Source organism: Hipposideros armiger, unplaced genomic scaffold, assembly GCF_001890085.2.
Source record: "Hipposideros armiger isolate ML-2016 unplaced genomic scaffold, ASM189008v1 scaffold_3, whole genome shotgun sequence".
NCBI lineage: Eukaryota > Metazoa > Chordata > Mammalia > Chiroptera > Hipposideridae > Hipposideros > Hipposideros armiger.
In genome coordinates this window covers 8,973,347-8,980,270 of record NW_017731353.1, presented here as the reverse complement: position 1 = coordinate 8,980,270, position 6,924 = coordinate 8,973,347, and the positions used below count along the sequence as shown (strand labels likewise).

Genomic DNA, 6,924 nt, shown 5'->3' with positions numbered 1-6,924 from the left:
GTGATGGAGGCGGGGCGGCTCAGTGCACTTGGTGATGGAGGCGGGGCGGCTCAGTGCACTTGGTGATGGAGGCGGGGCAGCAGTTACTTTGGGGGTGCAATAGTCATTAGATATTTGGTGTCTTCCAGGTTCCTGGCACAGAGCTCCCCAAACCCCTGGGATTTCCCAAGCGATGGGGATAGAGAAGCACCCTTCATCACTCACAAGCCTCTTTTACTGCCACCACCCACTCCCATACTCAGAGAATGGAGAGAGACTGCAGACTGACTTAACCACCAATGGCCAACAATTTGATCAATCATGGCTTCATGATGGAATCCCCACTAAAAACCCCATTGATGGGTTCAGGGGGCTCCCGGATGTGAACAAATCATCGTGAGGGGAGGGTGGTGTGCTGGAAAGGACGTGGAAGCCGTGCCCCCTCCTCATCCCTTGCCCTGTCATCTCTTCCATGTGGCTGTCACTTGTGTGTCTCTCCCTGAGTTCCGGGCACTGCTGTGTGAGTGTAGGTTAGTGGCATCAGCTACGTTGTATCATTACAACAACCCAATGCTGCCTAAACTGACATCAAATCAGGTATCGGAGCACCTGGCTGCCAGGGGACCCACCCTATCATGTCCCCAATGCCAGGGACTGAAGTTTGCAAGTTCACGTTCCCACTGACAGCCACGTGGGCTTCCATGACAGGTTTCACTGGGCTTTGTCCGCTCAGATGTGCAGTCCAATGAGCCCATTTAAGGGACAATCAAGAACTTTACCCACACAGCCACACGAGTATGAGGCCCCTCAAGGAAATACACATTAAAATTATAACTTTATACTTAAGTCATCTTTTCTTTGGCTCAGAGTAATGCCAAACAGTAGTCTGGCACCCCTTTAATGCCCGACAACTGTTTACACTGAAGCATCATCAGAACACGTGGCCAGAAAGGTCCTTTCTAATCCTGCAGCGAGCCCATACTTACTTGTGTACTCAACGTATTTCATTTCTCTTGTTAAAAACCGGGGGTAGGGGCCAGCCGAGTGGCGCGATGGTTAAGAACTGGCTTGGGATGCCAGAGGGCCCTGGTTTGGATCCCACATATGAGGGCCAGTGACACTGCCCTCCACAGCTAAGATGCTGAACAACAACTCAACCTGGAGCTGGGCTGCCGTGAGTCGACGGCGACAGCTAGGCTGCAGCGCCTGTGGCAGTGGGTTGCCATGGGCTGCCGTGTGTGGCCGGCAGCCGGCGTGAGCGGCCAGCAGCCACAGTGAGTGGCCGTCCAGAAGCCAACGACTGATCTGCCTCACCTGGGAGGAGCGCAACGATGGTGCCAACTTGGGCCAGTGAAGCAACGTCCTCCACAACTAGACTAAAGAACAAAACGATAGCAACTTGTCTGTTCCCCTTCCCCCAATCCCCCAATAAAAAATATTTAAAAAACAAAAAAAAACCAAAACCAGGGCTACTGTCGGAACCTGCCGACGAATCGAACAGTCCCGAGATGGGGCGAGAGGATTAAGAAAAAACACAAGACAAAAAGACAAGAAGACAAAAAGATGGGATTGGGAGGTCTGACAGTCCTCAGAGGAACTGCAGCCCCGAGTTTATTTTTCACAGCATATTTATGGAGGCACTACGTGCGTGCAAAGCATAAGACCACACAATTAACAATATCATCCTCTGTCCCTGCTAGATAAGCCAAACGTCCTATTAGCTAAGCAGTTATACTAAGTATTCTTTCTCAAGGCTGTGACTGCACCTGGGGTTCCTTGTTCTCAAGAACTTGCTGTTCTTACCAGACTATAAGGATCTGCACAAACATTTGCTTAAGCTGCAGAAAATATCAAGTAGCAAGCAGCTCTAAGGCTGCAGCAAGTAGCAAGCAGCTCTCATGGCTCCAACAGGCTACTGGGTCGGTCGAGTGTCTCGTTAGTTAGGTGTTGGCTTGGCTCTGAGCAGCAGGACCCTGGTTCGGATCCCACATGAGGGCCAGTGATGCTGCGCCCTCTACAGCTAAGATGGTGAACAACAGCTCGACCTGGAGCTGGGCTGCCGTGAGCAGCCATCCAATGGCCAGGGAGAGACTGCATCACCCGGGAAGAACTCAATGATCACAATATCAACATGGGCCAGTGAAGCGACTTCCTCCACAACTACAGCAACTTGTCTGTTCCTCTCCCCGAATTCCCCAATAAAATCTTAAAAAAACAAAACAAAACAAAACAAAACAAACAAACAAACAAAAAAAGGGCCGGCCAAGTGGCTCAGTTGGTTAAGAGTTCGCTCAAGAGTGCAAGCTCTGAGCAACAGCAGTTCGATGCTTGGCCCAAGCTGAGGTGCCACTAAGCTGCCAACAGGTAGCAGGATGGCTCAGCTAAAAAAACAAACAAACAAAAAAACCAAAAACCTGGGGCTATCAACAGGGAGAGGTTCGCGATGCAGCAATGCTTGTCTCTCTGAGGACCACCCTGCTCCCCTCACCCACCCTGGCCCCAAGTGTAGGTGTCCAGGGCTGGGCCTACACCCAAATCTTTGGCAACTGTTCACCCTCACCAGCCCACCTCTAGTGTGTTACTGAACCCACTGGCTCTACCTCCCACAAACATCTGGAGCCTGACCACCAGCCCGTGATCTGACTCCTGCCCCATCCTCTCTAGGCTTTCCTGGCAACCAGAGAGGCTCTGAACAGGTAACTGGGACTGCTGCTCCTCTCTCAGACCCCCAAGGCTGCCCCAACCCCCGACCCTGCCAGCCGAGGCCATCTGATGCTCAGCGAGGCCCTCCCTGCCAAGCCTCCTTGAAACCAAACTGTGCCAGGCCTCCCTCCTGCGATGGCACCGCTCTCTGCTCTCCGTGGTATTGCGGGCCTATGGCCTCCAGCACATAAGCACCAGAAGGCAGGGGCTGGGGAAGGGGCAGAAGAGACCCAGGCTTGTGCAGGGGTGCATGAGCACCTTTCCCTGCTCCCAGGCTCCCAGCTCTGCACACTCATTCCAATACCCCTTAACCTGGCCCTTCCTCCACACTGACCTCCGGCCTCGCCATGACCCACCCCACTCCCAAAGCAGGGCACCTTGCTCCTGAAACCCACACCAGCCATTCCTTCTATCTTCTCCTCCTCCTAACCTACTCCTGCTGTGTAGTCCCTAAATCACAACCAGTCCACGAGACCACCTGCCCCAATGCCATCTCCACCGCTGCTGGGCCCCACCAGGGATCTGGTCTGGACCCTGCTCCTGTTCACAGCTGGGCACATCTCAGCTCAGCCCCTGGGACCCTTCTGCTGAGCCTGCCTCTGCCCGGCCCAGGCTCAGCCCCTCTGGGTGGGGGCGGGCACTCTAGGGGGACAGTGCTTGGTCTTCCCTGTGGCCACACGGTCCCGCACACAGGGAGAACAGGGGTGTCAAGCAGTCTTGGACTCGAGACAGACAGAAGGTGCGCCACGCTGTTGTGGGGCCTCTGGGTAATTTTTTCTGGATTTCTCCCCCTGGACCTTTCTGTTGTCCCCTGTGCATGCCCTTGGCGTCCTGTGTGGAAACCCACCTGCCAGGCCACACTCGATCGGTGCATCCACCAAACACTGGTGGGAGGGTGGACGTTTGCCACCGTCAGAGATGGGGCCCAAACCTGACTCTTAAAACACAAGGTAAGTGGCCTTTTTCCTTCCTGAAGAAGATGCTTTACTCAGCAACGAATCGTCACTGTAAATCCTATGCTCTTGTCCCCAAATTACAACAAGGTGGTTGTTGAAACCACCTATCCCTTCAGGTCCCCAGAGAAAAATCATTTGGGGTTTATTTTCCCAGTAAGTTTAGAAACTTTTTGAGAGAGAACCCCTGGCTGAAAGCCCCCTCCCCCGTACCCCTGCAGCAGCCATGGCACCGCAGGGATGCTTCTAGGGCCCTGCCATGGCCCCCCGTGGTGCTGGGGGAACTGGCACCTTACTGCCAATGCAGTCAACAGGCCAGAGCCACATGGCACAATACAGCCTCAGCTGGCAGAGGTCTGGGACACAGGAAGGGCGCGTCAGGAGGCGCCTGCAGGGCTGTCCCAGGCAAAAGGACCGGCGTGCACAGAGGCCCCTGTCAGAGCGCATGCCTCTGGGAACTCTGTCCTGAGAGTGAGGGGGCTGGAGTGGGGGAGAGGGCAGGGGTGCTGGAGACAGGGAGAGCAGCTGCTCACATGTGTGACACGCCACTGCTGACAACAGCTTCTGCTGCTAGGAAAGCCTTTCAGAAAAGCAATCGCTAGGCTTTTGTTCACTTGAAATTCAAGCAAGAGTATGTTTTGTGGTATGTAACCTATTACTGCAATAAAGCTGTTCAAAAAGCAAAAAACAAAAAAACCCCAAAAAACGTGGGCAACAATTTTGGGTTGGTTAAGGCCTCCACCTGAAACCAGTAACTGACTCCATAAACATCGCAGTCCTCGCAGGTGACATGTGGCCCCTGTGTGCCTCTGCTGTGGGCTGGGAGTCAGGAACGGCACCCCCCACTCTGCTGGACTCAGACACAGGCAGAGTGTCTGCTCTCACCCATGCAGCTGTCCCGGGCTCGCCACTGTCTTGGTCAATGATGACCCCACTTTGGGTCCAGAGCCTCTCACCCACGCCAGGCTCCATCCCTCCCAGCAGCTGCCTCCACTGTGGATCCGGGCGCAGGAAGCCCCTGGGTGTCCCGGCCAATTCCCATGTCCTCACCACCTACCTGTGGCCTCAGTTTCATCATGGGACACGCACTGGGCTCATACAGGCGGAAAACGGATATTCCAGCCTCGCTCACAGGCTTCCCGGTGTGAAGGGCGGGGCTGAAGGCTGCCCTGAGGTACCCTCGCAGGTACCCCAAAGTTAGGTAATTCAATAGACCGAGAAGCGCTTCCAGGAACAGGGGCGCCGAGGAGAGCAGTGGAGGAACACAGGAAGGGGTTAGGGGGCAGGTAGGGGAGCGGGGGAGGTGCGGATAGGGGGTACTGGGGCCTGCGGGGCAGGCTGCAGGGGGCGGCAGAGTGAAAAAAGGCGGCCCCAGAGGTCGGGTCGCGGAGCGCTGTCCTGAAGTTCGGGGAGCCTGCCCAAGCCCGAAGCAAGTCGGAAAGCCCCTCTGTGGGCAGGAAGAGACCAGGCTGGGCAGGTGAGCCCACCGCTGGGGTCAGGGAAGGGAGGGGCGAGACGCCCACAGGCCGCAACCGAAGCTCCGGGCAGCTAGACTGGGGAAGGGGGGCTGCCGGGACCCCAGGCCGAGACCCCAGGTCGTGAGCCTACATCGCGCCCCCGCGCTGTGGGCCCCGGACAGGGACCCACAGGTCGTGACCCTGCGTTGTAGACCCCGGGTCATGACCCCGGGCCGTAGACCCCTGGCCGGGCGCCCGCGAGCGTTCAGGAACTTTCCAGCGCCGGCCACGCTCCGACTTTCAGTTTCCGGCTCCCCCGCCCCAAGAATTCCCCGCAGGCTCGCGGGGCGGCGGCGGCCCTGCCTCCCGACGCCGCGCGCCCAGCCCGGACCCGGACGCCGGAATCCCGACCCGACCCTCACCCCGACCCAGACGCCGACGCGGAACCCACACAGCCGACTCACCAACGGTCCCCGCGCGTCCGGAACTGCGCGCCCGCCTAGCCGATGCCGCCGCCAACAGGGACCCGCCCCCCAGCCCGCCTGACCGACTGACACAGGAGCCTACCAAGAGCGCGCGGGGGCCCCAATTGGCCAGCTTTCTCTCCGCCCTTCCGCCTTGGGCCCGCCCCCTGACGGACTGACACAAGAGCCTATCGGGAGCGCGCAGGGAGCCGCAGCGGGCGCAGATTGGTCGGAACTGCTGCGACCTGCGTACTCTTGTCACCTCCCGGGTTTCTCCAAAGCGGAGTCGGCTGGGTGCTTACGCAGCCTCCTAGCTGACGAGTTCCGTGCACCGCCGGGAGACCAGACTCCCGCAGCAAAGCCCTCGCTGGCCTTCACCTCCCGAGAACCTGGCCAGTGTCCACGAAGGGTCAGGCCCGGGCCGAGGGTACCGTGGCAGCACCTTCCCCTTCCTAGCGCCCTGCTCAGAGCAGGGCCCCACCGTGGTTACATTTACAAGAAAAAGCACGAAAAGACCCACTCATTACGGGCATGAAGGCGACGAGGTCTCCTTTCTGGGTAGTGAAGTGTTCTAGAAGTAGGTGGTGCTGACGGTGGGCCGACATTACGGATGTACAAATGACACCGAATTGTATGGTTTAAATGGTGACTTTTATGTTATGCAAATTTGTTTTTTAATTTTTTTATTGGGGAGCAATGTATTTTTCCAGGGCTCATCAACTCTGAGTCAAGTAGTTTCACTCTAGTTGTGGAGGGTGCAGCTCCTTGTCCCATGTGGGAATCGAACCGGCAACCTTGGTGTTACAAGCCTGCGCTCTAACCACCTGTGCTGACTGGCCGCCCCATGTTATGTGAATTTTACCACCAAACAAAACCAAAAATGCACAACCTATGGCCTCCAGACACACAGAGTGAAACATGGAAATGGAACATCTAGAAACAAGGCAGTGGTCTTAGCCAGAAAAAAAGGGGGCAGTGCTGGGAGGGCCGAGTGTTGACCCCATCACTGCTGCTAAGTATGTGATCTGAGGCCAGTCTGTGTCTTTATCTGCCAAGCAGGACAAAAATGGAAGATCTGTCACCGAACACGGGCTTTGCTAAATAGCTGCCAAACAGCATGCCGTCTCATACCAGCGTCCAGAGAGGGGGACTGCTCTCCTCATCTTGCAGAAAAGGTAACAAGCTCAGAGAGGTAAGATTCCTTACCTCAGCTCATACAGCACATCTGGCACATCCACTTCAGCGGGCCACCTGAAGCAATGGGAACTGCTTGAGAACGGAATAAACCAAAAAGCAGGCAGGCTTTGAAGTGACGTCATTTGAATGGTTCACATGGTGTCAGAAGTGCTCGAGTCATGCTGCATCAAT

At 56.3% G+C, this 6,924-nt stretch overlaps 1 protein-coding gene across 2 annotated transcripts in view; it reads right to left on the bottom strand.

Moving 5' to 3' along the window:
- TRAF2 (TNF receptor associated factor 2) overlaps positions 1-5,630 on the bottom strand; it is a 23,321-nt gene extending 17,691 nt beyond the window's left edge. Inside the window, exon 1 of one of the 2 annotated variants that reach the window (XM_019640528.1) lies at positions 5,557-5,630. The gene's annotated coding sequence lies outside the window, so the exon portion shown is untranslated. Of the gene's footprint in view, positions 1-4,692; positions 4,915-5,556 lie in introns of those variants that run through there. The other variant, XM_019640535.1, reaches the window with a different exon arrangement.
- Positions 5,631-6,924: the final 1,294 nt, after the last annotated feature.